At 40.2% G+C, this 14,256-nt stretch overlaps 1 protein-coding gene across 2 annotated transcripts in view; it reads left to right on the top strand.

Annotated features, from left to right (window-relative positions):
• Positions 1-14,256, top strand: part of FOXK2 (forkhead box K2) — a 53,869-nt gene that overhangs the window by 22,943 nt on the left and 16,670 nt on the right. The gene's annotated exons all lie outside the window — the stretch shown is intronic.

Raw genomic sequence — 14,256 nt, 5'->3', positions numbered from 1 at the left:
GAGGATTAGGATATTGCTACAGTCTAGCTCAATAGTTGTGTGTTTTTGTTTTATAAACCTCCAGGCCTTAACCCCAAATTGGATAATAATGCCATTTCATAAAGTTCCCAATAGTTGGGACGAATGCCACAATTGTTTATTGTAGGAGCACTGTCTTCCCTGTTGATACTGTGAGGGGTCAAATCCAGAAGAGGCTCTCTGCCTTGAGAAAAGGCAGTGTTTACACTTGTGCCCAAGGCCACCTCTAGTGTCTGCCTTGAGACAGGTTTGCCCACATAGGACTCGAGTTCATTGTCTGTTCCTATTTCAATAGTGAACCCAGTCAAACTTGTACTGTCTTCTGGGATCCCTATAAAATGTAGGGAAAGTAAATCTTAAGGGAATGCATCGACACTGGTAATGGAACACGATAGGGTTACTTAAATTCAATATCATTGACTATGTATTGTGTACTGAATTGTAATACCAGTGGATTATAGAACTATGTATTTTAGGACTAATATGTGCAGGTTATTTTCTGGTTATAGATCAAATTCATTTTTAAATTTTTCATTTTTTTAAGTTGGCAGTTTCTGCGTTCTTATAACAAAATGACTTGTTTTTTTGTGGTTTTTTTTGTGATTTTAGTAAAGTTGGAAAGTAGAACTTTTGTTTTTATTATTCGCTTATAATGAGTAAGGGAGTGTTTTGGTTGTCGCATTTTCTCCCCCTCCTTCTTTCTCATAGAGCGGTTTGACAAAACTTTGCTGTCTACACCCAGATCCTGGCACCATTGGCGAAACTAAAGTTGAGGGCCAATGGTGCAAGAAAGTGGGCAAAAGGTAGATCCTTATTTGTTGTTCAATTCTATTGCCAGCTGGGGATCTACCATTTGCCCTTCCTCCCTGGGTTTCTTTTTTGAACAGTGTTTGTGTGTTTAAATGTTTTTTCTCTATAGAGTATGTGGGCATGCAGGTGTGTATTTGTATGCAGTGGTGCACTTGTGTGTGGTGTTTGAATGCAGGGGTGTGTTTATATGTAGTGTCGGATTTTAAATATATGTGTTTAAATGTAGGTGTGCTTTTGTGTGTAGTGTTAGTGTTTGAATTAAAGGGAGTCTGTATATAATTTTTGTATTTTAATACAGGGTTGTGTTTGTAATGTTTGATTGCAGGGGTGTGTTGGGATATAATGTTTTCTTTGAAATGTGGATGTACATTTGTGTGTATTATTGGTGTTTGAGTGAAGGGGTGTGTTTGTATATAATTGTGTTAACTTGCTGTAGTGTGGTTTGCATGTTGTGGTGTTTGCTTAGATATATGCATATACACATTGACACAGATAAACAGTGACACATGCATACTCCTTGACACACACATTTTTATTTTATTTATAAAATATTTTACTAGGAAGGATACATTGAGATACATTGAGATACATTGAGATACATTGAGATACATTGAGATACATTGAGATACATTGAGATACATTGAGATACATTGAGATACATTGAGATACATTGAGATACATTGAGATACATTGAGATACATTGAGATTTATCTCGTTTTCAAGTATGTACATATACGCGCATACATGTTATAGGCTATAAATCAGCTAAGCAGAAAAAGGCATAGAAACTCTCTTACATACAGCCTGTTTTGCATTAAATGGACACTGTAGGCACCCAGACCACTTCAGCTAATTGTGCTGTGACCCTTTTGCACTTAGTGCTGCAATGTTTACATTGCAGCTTGAAGTCTGCCCTCTGTGTTGTCTACCAGGCAGCCATTGAGGGCGCTTCTGGAATCAAAACTGACTTTTGGTCCGTTATCTGACGCTGGACGTCCTCACGGACCTCCAGCGTCAAATTTTCCCCATAGGAAAGCATTAAAGGGACACTATAGTCACCCAGACCACTTCAGCTCAATGAAGTGGTCTGAGTGCAAGGTCCCTCAGGTTTTAACCCTTCAGATGCAAACTGCTATGTTTACATTTGGGGTTAATCCAGCCTGTAGTGGCTATCTTCCGGACAGCCACTAGAGGCGCATCTGCGACGCTGGAGGCATATTTCGCCTCCATCGCGCAGAGCGTCCATAGGAAAGCATTGAGAAATGCCTTCCTATGGACACTTTGCGCGCGCGGCACTTGCTGCGCATTTGGCTCCGCTGAAAACTGGCAGGGGAGGAGAGGTCACCAGCGCCGGGCTGGATTAAGGTAAGCTGCTGAAGGGGTTTTAACTCCTTCAGCGCCACGGGAGGGGAACCCTGAGGGTGGAGGCACCCTCAGGGCACTATAGTGTCAGGAAAACCACTTTGTTTTCCTGACACTATAGTGATCCTTTAAATAATGCTTTCCTATGGGGAGGTCTAATGCGTGCACTGCCATTGCCTAGCATGCGCATTAGGTCTCCCTGACGGCGGGGGAGTAGCGGGGCGGAGCCTGACCCAGTGCCGAGGGGCATTGGATTCAGGTAAGTGACTGAAGGGGTTTGAACCCCTTCAGCCCCGAGGGAGGGGGGCACTGTAGGAGCCTAAAGTGCCAGGAAATGGGTTTGTTTGAAATGTACACCCTAGCTTTTATCTGAAATGCCTGCAGTGGCTATAGACGTCAGACACACTTCATTAAACTGTAGTGGTTATGGTGACTATAGTGTTCCTTTAAACTCCAAAGAGTCTAAAGAATGTATTGCAATAACTGTGTATTGTTTTAATAGTTAATGTGCCACCTTTAACTACAATATGAATAAACAAGCAACGTTACAGGATCATATTTTTGCATGACCATATAATATGTACACCAGAGTACATTCAGAGGCCCAATTCCCTTTTTTATTTTTAAAGATGGCCTAAATTGAATTAATGAAAACAAAATTAACAAAGTCTGCTGATACAGAATAAAACCAGAGCATGTCTCTGTGGCCCTGTTAAATAAATTGTGTCCTAAGCTGGATCACACAGTGTAAACCATAGAGCAAACCATTTTAGTTAGCATGGATATCTGAAACACATGCTCTTTTTACTTTTCAACTCTATTTTATATATACACGCATGCGCGCACATGCATGCGCGCACATTCTTTTTTTTTTTGGGATAGAAAACTAGGTAAATACAAAAATATCTCCGCTGATTGTTTATTTGCTTGTTTTATTTCAAACCCTTTCGATGTGGTGGATTTTTTCCCCTCCTTTTCTTTCTTAAAAATTCCGTAACACTGCCTCACTAAGCTCTTTATGGATGAATGTGTGAAGTGTCATTGTATTGGCTTTCTATAGAGCATGATTCATCGAAAGCCATTTAATTTGTTCTAGCAGAGTTTGTAGTGCATATATTACACAAACGTTTCTTATCACAGTTGGTAATAATTCGTGGACCACCGTGTTTTATACTGTAAACATAGATCATTGTAACAGATATTTTCAGACAAAGCCAAGGCTTTGGTGGGAAGTTGAAGCTTAGAAAGGTCTGCTGGGAAGAAGGGTCAAGGGTGGAACTAGATTTATATTATAGAATGTCATGCCCTCCACCCACGTTTATACATCTGTCACTGGCCATCCACTCAAGGGGCCCAGAACAGACATCGGTGGTAGTGCAAGGGGCCCCTGTACATTATCTGCTGGCCTGGCTGATGTCCAGTGTTGCCATACTTATTGATTGTGCAACCACAGCAGCTCGTAGCAAAATGGACAATACATACCTCATTCAATTGGCTCCTCCACGTCTTCGTTTCCAGTGGGAACAGCTTGCTGCGGCTGTGTTAAATCCAGTGGAGCCTCAAATTCCATAAGCATTACTCGATGGACTTTAATGAATTAGATTCTGAGCCTTCAGCAGCAGACATGAGACCACTCTGTGAGCCACTGCTTCTTCTCAGAGGTTTTTTTTTTTCTGTCGGGCCTCCACCCCTCCTAACGCACACACTATTTAAAGGATTTTTTTTGTATTCCCCTCACAATCTTTTGTGCTTGCTCTCCTAACCAAGCATAGTGTGTGTATGTGTGAGAGAGAGGGAGGTGGGGGGAAAAGCTCGGTTTCTACAGTAACTGATTGCCCACAATCTGGCTTCCTGACGAGTAGCTTTAGATTTCATGCCCTTGCTTTGTTAATGTCTGTTAAAAGAATTCCTTCATCCTTGGTACATTCTCTAAATCGATAGTGCTGTTTAAGACTTTTTTTTTTCTCTCTCTCCCTCCTCATCCATTTATACAAGGGGTACGTTAGTTCTTTGTATTCAACGGGCATGCATTATTTCCCCATTTTCTCGAATCCAAAATCAGCAAAGCTTGAAGACCATTGCTGGTCATTTAGATAGTGTATTTATTTACAAACATGTATTCTTAACACTACAGTTGTACGCACTGTTTATTTTCAGGCCCCACCCCCTAAATAGGGAGGGGAACGTTTTTGCTCCACCTTCCTTATTGACTTCCTGCAGGTTCTCATCTTGTCATCCAAATGCATTGGGGTCAAGAAGCACATGAAGAGATAATCTCCAATCAAATGCTACTAATTGAGAAGCATTAAATCCAGTGCTTCCACATGATAAGCATCAGGGGGCGTTAAACGTGCTTATGCAATGTGTGAGTACGTTGAATGTCACAGAACAGGTTCTGCCTCTGTTGTAGGAGCTGAAGCACCCTCAAGTGGCTGTCAGGAAGACCGTCACTAAAGGTGTGTTTAGCCCTACAATGTAAACACTGCCATAATCTACAAAACTGCAGGGTTAAAATAGCAGGGTCCTGTATATGGTCATTTTAAGTCTGAATTCTCTTTATATAGAGCACAAATTGATTTCAGTGCGACACACTTTTGTTTCTTTTTTTTTTCTTTTTTTTTTTTTTTTTAAATAGAACTTTGCTTAAAGTGGATTGTTACCATCTGGGGTCTTTGCATAATTTGCAAAGACCCCCGATGGTGGCATCGCCGCTCAGGATCTGGTTGCCGGAGTGGTCAAAGGTGAGATTTATTTACCACTCTTCTTCAAATTCTGGTGCCAAGAGCAGACCTCGGCGGTCTGTGAATGATCGCAAGATTACGGAATTCTTCATAGAAAGAGCTAATTTCGTTATAGCAGTCACTAGTGACGGATGGGGGAAGTGACAATGTTTGACAGCGGTAGAGCTTCCCCGTGTCAAAGTAGTCCCTACTTTGTCTCAATATCTTTTGACTGGGTTGGAATTTCAGTGACATTGCAACAGTCAATGTGAGTATTTCATAAAGATGCTATCTTTATTAAATCCTCATTTTAGAGGAGGAGGTGACGGTGCTGCTATAAGCTCTGGTCTTTTAGGGTGGGGATTGCCAATAACCAAGCATGCCCCCGTAAGAGAAAGTAGTGCCTACTTTTTCTCAAGTGTTATGGAAGACAAATACAGTGAATGTCAAAGACCATAAAACATAAGGAGAAATTGTCGCACCCTAAAAAAGGACTATTCATTTACAAAGCGAACCTGCAAAATGGCAGTTGCTTTAAAATTACACACAGGGCATTGAGTTGCAATTTTCTTGCTGACTCAACGGCCTACAATTTTTACTTGCCAAATACAATCCCTCTTTCCCTTTAAATTCATTCAGAATGATATGGTTAAAGAGAAAATTTATATGTAACTTTCTCCGTGCTGGGCTGTACTTGAAACCAACTGTCCTTTTACTGGTGTTAATCAAATATGTGCCAGGAAGTTATTCTTCATTCTCTGTTTGATATTCTTAACGTGTTTTTATTATATTATTTATTGAGCCTCTTAAAAGCCTTGATGCATAAGCTGGAATGTCAGGCTCCATTTTTTTAATCCTTCATTATCCCAAGGCTAGTTCTGTCTGAGCCCACAGACTTTTGTCACAATGTGATAATGTGGTATATTATGTTGCAGCTGTCTTCAAATTAATATAGAGTGTTGGCATTTAAGGAACTGGCAGTCAGGGATATGCATGTGATCTAGGAATTTCTCACCTGTAGGATTTAAAAAAACAAAACATATTTTAACGTATGCTTTTCCAACACAACAGTTGGACTCATTCTGGACTCACTTTACTCAACCATTAACTATGTACTGTAGATAGGTTGTGTTTTAACAGGTATTCTTACCATGTTTAAATTTGAAAGCAAAGATTGGTGCATCTTTATGGATCATAACACTTTTTATATGTAAATGAACCTCTTGCCGTGTGTGGATCAAGGCCAGGTTGATAGGCAGTTGAAATGGTGGAGAACAGTTTACAGAAAAAAAACCTCTATCTCCAATTCTTTATTTTTGATCATTTCAGAAATGGTAGTACTATCAGTATTGGAAACCGAGCTGTACACAAACAATATACTTTAAAAAACAGACCTATTGGGTAGGCTTATTAAAGTGTTAAATTCTAGAAAGTGGTCCTAATTACTAATAGTTGGTCAATCGCCATGGAAACCAGTGGGCCCAGCATTAATCACTCTTCCCCAGTTATATTTTCTGCCACTCTTTAGAACAGAACATTTGGATAAATATCTCCCAGTATGTTGATTAAGAATACCCTAAAAGGCTAGGATGATGGGTCCGGTAAAAAAAAAAAATCTAAGCCAAATCTAAGCACACCAGAGAAATATGGAGAAACACATAAACGGAAAGGAGCAAATATTGGCAAATCGCCCTGAGTAAATGCCCAATCTGGATTTAGGCATCTTGTGCCATTACAAATTATCCTTTACTGTCACTCAGTCATAATGGCCATACTCTGAGGCCGAAACAGAGAAATGTTTCAGCCTCTTATTGTTTATAAAGCCTCAACAAATTTCGCAGCACAGTACAATGGCTTATAGGCCTAGTGATTAGTCATTGCTTCCCCTCCAAGAACTGTGGGAGAGGGATGCATGTCTTGGGGAGTCTCAAGGTTTAGCCAGTTATTTGAAACATCCATAGGGCATGCTATATTGTAATGTATGTTTATGTTTTTGCTTATTATATTCGGTATATTGCTTTAATAAGGAAAATACTTTCATTTAAACTTTGTGATTTACGGATACAACTGTTCCATATGTAGTTTTTTTTTTTAAATCATTTAAATCGAAGCTTCTCTGTGTCTCCCTAGTTAACTCCAAATTGGGAAATGCTTGTGTGTGCATTGGTATTGTGTGTAATGTTTTCTGCATTCAACAATCTCAACCTCCTGGCAGGCTGGTCAGTTTCCTACATTCTGTTAATGTTCCTAAATGCTCACCTGACTGGGGGCATCCGTTGTGACCTGTTCTGCATGATTTCCTCACCTTCATTTTAATCCAGTCCCTGTGGAAAAATACTTGACTATCAAAATGCTGGTCCTCTCTCCCCAGATTTTCTTTTTAGCATCTATTTCATTTCCAAGATGACAAAGTGTTGTGTGTTTTTGTTTGTCCTTTCTCTTTCCACCCCGTTATTGTGTGTACAGTATTCTATTGTTCCTAAAATACTCTGCACTGCTTGTGTCTCGTTGTGCATTACACCAAATTGTGACCACTAAATGCTTCCTCCTCTCTGCAGCAATATCCTATTCAGTGTAATGTGGTTTGGGAGGAAGTAAACATTTCCGGCTATGAACTCCAAAACAAAATATTGCTGTGACACACTGCGTGTGTCGTTACTCTCAGCTGCGAAGCGAGTGTTACAGGGATGGCTCGCAGCCCTCTTTACAACTATATGCGATCTCTAGGTAGGCATGCAAAGAGCTCACTGGAGCGTTTAGGAACATTTACTGTAGCAAAACAGATTTGAAATAAAAAAAAAATAGAATTTATTTTTTCTTTTTATTTTAAACTGTGCTGATGTTCTACCTACTTTTTTTTTTTATTAAACCTCGTCATAAGCCATTTCAGAAATCAGACGAGAAGGCCATCTTTTAATTTTTAGTGTTTTATAACCTTTAATTATGGTTTCCTGCTGTACGGCTTACTTTTGTGTAAAGTGTTTAAATTGTTACTCCAATCAAAAACCAGATCACTGTCAAAAAATCGTTTATTGCGGGGTGTGTATATATGGTGTGCTCACAAGTTTATACTGAAGTGATCATGGTGATTGGAGTAACCCTTTAAACAAATAACAGTTTTGCCATGACTTTGAAACTAGTGGATGTTTTTTTACTGATGAAAGGTTAGGAAGTTACTCTCTGTAAACATTAGCGAGCACCTGAGCACATGTGGAATAATCTATTGTGTGCCTTATTTATAAACTGCAGTTTTTAATGTGCACATTCTGTAAGTTTCCATGGCGACTGCATCATCAAATTGCCTCACAATTGCAATGTGTATCCCCTTAGCTTGATTTCCAATAAAACATACCCTTTGTGTGTTTGAACCATGTGTTTTAAGTGACTATTTTTGTAGCTTAATAAACACGGATCTACGCACATAGAACAGAGTGAACATGGCTTACATGAATGTATGTGCCAGTCCTTTTTTAATTCAGGTCTCCGTTGTCCCAGAGGATTATACCTGCGTTTGGCTACAGCGTTGCCTTGGTTTAGAAGTCAGACGCTGTTCCACTCATTATATACATGGAAAACAATCTTGTATTGTCTGCTGGCTTATTTTAGTTTGGGGAGTGGAAATTTCCATCCCTGTGTGTAGATGAATATGCAGACAGAGAATGTTTGTGTTTAGCCTTCGAGGTTAAAGCAAGGCTTAACAGTCAGATATCTAATGAGCAATACGGGATTAGTTGTAGTTATCACTTCCTCAGAAGTCTGTTTAACATGCGCTTTCCCCATACTAATCCTAGCTGGTGATTGGCCTGCTTGCTGTAATACCGCTGCATGTATAGAAAAACAACGTTTAGAGGGTCAGCGGGAAGTGAGTTCTGTGTTCCTGTACTCTAGTGCTTTTGAAGCGTCTATATGGTAAGAAGTGATGTGGTTCAGAGCAACCTCATTTCATGGTGCTCCCCACACCAATAACTTGCCGATATTCTGTACATTTACCATTTTGAAAAAATAAACTATTTCTAACGGTAAATGCACAAAATATACATGCCACATGTAGTGGATGAAGTGTATTTAGACAGTGGAGCTGTGTGTGTAGTGGATGTAGTGTGAATGCAGTGAGTGTTTGTGTAGTGTGTGTATAGTGAATGAATGCAGTGTGTTTGTGTAGTGATGTAATTTGTGTAAAATGGGGGGGGGGATTTTTTAATGTTAATTTTTTTTTTTTTATATATTTAAATTTTTTTTTTTTTTTTTTTTTGGTCCTCCCTCCCTGCTTCTTACCAGGGAGGGGGGATATAGTATTCCCTGGTGGTCCGGTGGTTTAAGTACTGTGGAGGGGCCGGCAGCAAGCGCTGTCTTACCTTGCCAGCAGCTCCTGCAGCTCCCCAGTGTAAATCTCGCGGCCCTTAGTGCCGCGCGGAGCGTTGCCATGGTAACCCGTGGCAATGCTCTGCGGCCGCGGGTCTCACGAGATTTACACTGGGGAGCTGCAGGAGCTGCTGGCAAGGTAAGTCAGCGCTTGCTGCCGGACCCCCAGGACCGCCAGGCTTGTAATGAGCCTGGCGGTCCTAGGAGGTATTATCGGCAATATCGGTAGCTATATTGGCCGATACCGATATTGCCGAATATCGGCCGATAATATCGGTAAAACCGATAATCAGTCGATCCCTAATATGTATATGTGTGTGTGTGTGTGTGTGTGTGTGTGTATATATGTATGTATGTATATGTGTGTGTATATATGTATATATTACATATATATCTCGGCAAGATTTTGTATGTTACGTGTCAGGCCTTCATAGTTACTGGCCACTGCAAACCTAGAGAGTCCATGGCTCACACACCAGTGTTAAATTTCACTCACCAGTTGAAACCTGAGATTTACATGAAATAAAGTTCAACACGTGTTAGTCAGGGGTACCCAAAAGGTAGATCCCCAGATGTTGTAGAACTACAACTCCCATGATGCTTTGTATGCCTTTAGAATGATAAAGCATCATGGAAGCTGTAGTTTTTAAACATTTACCTTTTGGGCACCCTTGTTATAGGTGATTTTCAGTGTTTAATTCAATAGTGTAACCTTTAGAAAATATCTCTTGTTAAGTCTATGCAGTTACTCTAACATTCTCTGCTCCCCACCCTATTTATAAAGGATCAATGAATGATACATGCCAGAAAGCCTGCCACCAGTGTTTTTTTTTTTTTTTTTTTTTAAGGCGACTTGGATTGGCAGTGCACCCACTGGTCCTCTGTCCATGCTCACTGCGTCAAACTCCTTCATGAGACAAAAACAAAATAAAATCATGGATCCCACACAGTGTTAATTAATGGTGAATTCGTTTTGTAGTTCAGTTAAGATTTTAATAGCCTTCAAATGTGTACTGTCCCTAATATCTCTTAAAGCCTTCATGTCCTATGCGACAGACTAGAGTTCTAATTACCATCCTTTCCTATTTATATTCTGCTACAGATTCCAGCCACTAACTTAAGGTCTATTGTAGCAGCCACAGATCCTTTTATTTCCCGAAACATGTAACCAAGCAAGCTGGTGAAAGTAACCCCCCTCGTATCCTTCATTATGCTTCTTTTTCCTCCATTCACACTCAGATTAATCGTTGTATCCCCTGCCCTACAAAGGAGTCTTTCAGCAGTGGGGAAGTCCCCTTTAGAATAGAATTCTGCTGCCTGTTGTATTGAAGGATCTCATTTAGAACAGGTATCTATGTAACAAAACAGTGCTGTGAAAATACTGGATGGCTGTTTTGGAGGAGGGTTTGTAGATAGTGATGTCCCGAACAGTTCGCTGGCGAACATAGCTTGTTCGTGGCGAACATATGCGATGGTCGGTCCGCCCCCTATTCGTCATGGAGGTGGGAGGGTCTGGGAGGGAGGGTCTGCTGCTGATTGGCTGGAATGTGTTTGCTGACTGAGGTACAGGGTAAAAGTTTACTCAATGATGACGAATAGGGGGCGGATCGAGCATCTCATATGTTCGCCTGCCGCGTTCGCTGCGAACAAGCTATGTTCACCTGCGAACGGTTCCTGGTGAAGTGTTCGGGACATCACTATTTGTAGAGTGTGTTTCCATGAGGATTATGTGGCTTGCAAACAGGGGACCCAGAATCTTTGATAACCCAATATCTAAATTGACCAAAATGAAATGTATTTTTCTTAATGCAGATATAATTAAAAAAATATTCTCTGTATCAGTTCGATGCTGCATGACCACTAGTTCCCAGTATCTGCAACGTCTGCCGAAATCAGGAAATGGTTATAATTTCTTACCCAGTCTTGGCCTTATTTAATTAGGAACAATGTGAATCTCTTAACGCTTGCATGGGAATGGCTTGTGGGATATGTAGATCACAGGTTTCTTTAAGTTAATGCCAAGCTCAGAAAATTCTCTTTTAATTAGCGGAGAGCTTTATTCATATTATTTTGTGAAATAAGCACTTGGAACCACAGCTGCTGTACAAGTTCCGCCCCCATCCAAACAATTAGGGAGCTTTATAGATTGAGGGTGTTCATGCCCAAACTAGTATTTTTGAGGAAATCTCACAGGGCATTATGTTGCATGAATTGTCTCTTTAACCCCTTAAGGACACATGACGTGTGTGACATGTCATGATTCCCTTTTATTCCAGAAGTTTGGTCCTTAAGGGGTTAATGTAATCGCAAAATTGATTTGTGTTTATTGTACTGACCACGAACAGGGTAGGTAGGTAGGTGGACATTGTGTTCTTAAAAGCCTTGGTGACAGCACTGCATGCAGAGAGGATTTGTACGTTTGTTTGTGGGGAAGGGTGGGGGGGGGGGGGGTTCTTTCTGTTATACACAGTTGTCTTTTTATGGCTGTTACAATGTAGAATTGTTGTTGATGATTCTGTGCAGAGCAACCTTGCTTTATGGCAATGCTGTTAAATAATAAATAGAAAAAAATCAGGGCTGTGCACTCCTGGGTGAAAAGACGAACAATCTTTATGCTTTCTCTGCATGTTGGATAGGTTCTACCTCTTTAGATTCTGATCCTGTTGGTCCATTAGTAAATGGGGAATTGACATAAAAGGGCTGTTTTTTTATTTTATTTCTTTTTTGCTGAGGCAGTGGCAGCCTCCCCTTATTTCTGGCTTTGATATCTGTCTGAGGCTGGCATCTGAAGCACATGGTTAAATATAGCCCTCCCAGAGTTCCTGTAAGGCATTTCTCCTCGCTCGCTGATTTTTTTCCCTTCCTCCTTTTCATATGCTTGCCGGATTAACCAGGTCTTCGCTGCACTCGATATTTTAATACAGCCAGTTAAATCTCTGCTGATTCCTCGCAGAATGTTTAGTCTGCTTGCTACACCCACATGGAGCATCGTGCCTGCTCCTACAGCTGACGCATGCGCAAGCTCATACACTGGTTTTAATGCCAGGCTCTCACTAACCCTTTCAGTGCCCTGTAGAGAAATCACACCCTTCTCGGTGGCCAAGCCATTCTAGTTTAATTCCTTTTCTCCCAGAGCTTTGTATTTAGGTGGAAACGTATTACAAAGTGCAATTGTTTGTACACACCACTATAATCTGTGTTCAGGAAAGTGGGTTTTTTTTTTTTTCTTTACCCAACTTTTCTGTATGGGTTTAGTTTCAGCTCTGAAGGGTTTTTTTTTTTTTTTTGTATCAAATTAATTTCAAAATTAGCAGTTTTCTTCTCAGTTTTTTTAGGCTCTTGGTATGGTGACCAAGCTTACAGATGGCTGCAGGTTTTTTTTTGTTTGTTTGTTTTTTGGTTTTCTGTGCAAAAATAGTTCCGAATGATAAAAGTTCTTTGGGGCCGGCTTGTTTAAGGATCACAATTGAGTCATCTCAACCTATAAATGCGGTTTTGTGATAATACAACTTGTTGAGTGTTCTAGATCAGTCCAAGGAGTGATATTGTGCAAGCAGGACTAGGTCAGTGTTAAATCTGAATCCGTAAATGCTTTTATTAGAACCACATTTGTTTAATCTCAATGTTTATTGTCTTGGGACAGGGGTTAGGCAACCTTCGGCACTATGGGGAGATATAGTCTACTCTACAACATCTGAGTCGCGGAAGGTTTCCTGCCCCTGTCCCAGGATATATTGTGCTTTATCTTCCACGCACCTCTCTAATGATTAGTGTAAACATGCTGCTTCTGTGTATATAATGCGTAATCCTAGAGGAGCTTGGTGCTTCCTTCTGTCACTTTTCCCAATAAGGCAGCCAAGCTATTTTAGCTGTTAGTGTCTCCAGCCTTAATGGTTCAATGCCCCATGCTATCTTGAATTTTGCCTTCATTGGCCACTGTCTGTAAAATGACATTGCCCACATTAACAGCTTAGTTTGCTTAAACTGTTTGTGTTTTATTCCAGGCTTAGCCTGCATGGCATTCAAACCATACACTGTTAATCTCCCACCCAGTTTAAAAATAGAGACTATATCTGAATTACCAAGAAGAAGAGCTAATAGACAGAAACCGCTTTGCTGTCGCAGATCAGCAGTTTGTACTTCTTGGCAGACCGCGACCTTGACATGTGCAAAGATCCATGTTGGTGTTTAAATATAGTACACTGAGGGGATGATGTGTATATACGACTAGAGAATCAATTCTATCTCTGAACATGGGGCCTAGTCAACAGAGATCAGCTTTATTTTCACTGTCCGACACAAGACTGTTTTTAGCTCACCTGATTGTCGGCTACATGATAGGATATTGCTCACGTTTGTTTTCAGTGACTTGAAAATCATCTCATGTACCAGTTTTTCTATTTATTTATTTTTAATTAGTACATCAGAAATCAATTGGCCCGTGGTTTACAAGTGTAACTATCGTTTAAAGAATCTAACTTTCCAGAAGTTTATCATCCACAATAAAGTAATCTGGTCATGGAGTTATAACCAGCTGGAATGTGGAATAGGATTTTATTTGTTTATTTTGTGTGAAAACTTTAATCTGCGTAGTTTCCCCCCTACACCCCCAGTTCTTCAAATCCTGAGAAAATCTAACAAAAGTAATCTTAAGTGTATTCTTGTTAGCAGTTATGTTGTGGTCTCATTTGTTGATGTTGTTCCTTGTAGGTTTTGAAAGACAGCCTCTTGTTAAAAACAGTAATAGTTATTTACCACCAAATTGGCATTTTTATCCCATGTAGGATTACATGTGGCTTTAATATGCTGAAGGCAGACAGACCCTCGTTGAGTTTTATTTAATTTTGTACTCTGAGATATCCATGTCAGGTAGTGTCATGGATGTTGTGTTTATATGGAAGGTTACAAGATTGAATTTAAACAAAAGTGACCGTACCTCTTCCTGTGTCATTTGGGCATGCTGCAGTGTGCTTCATTTATGTAA

Source organism: Pelobates fuscus, chromosome 5 (assembly GCF_036172605.1).
Source record: "Pelobates fuscus isolate aPelFus1 chromosome 5, aPelFus1.pri, whole genome shotgun sequence".
NCBI classification, from domain to species: domain Eukaryota; kingdom Metazoa; phylum Chordata; class Amphibia; order Anura; family Pelobatidae; genus Pelobates; species Pelobates fuscus.
The sequence above is the reverse complement of the archived record's forward strand: the minus strand, read 5'-3'. Positions and strand labels throughout refer to the sequence as shown.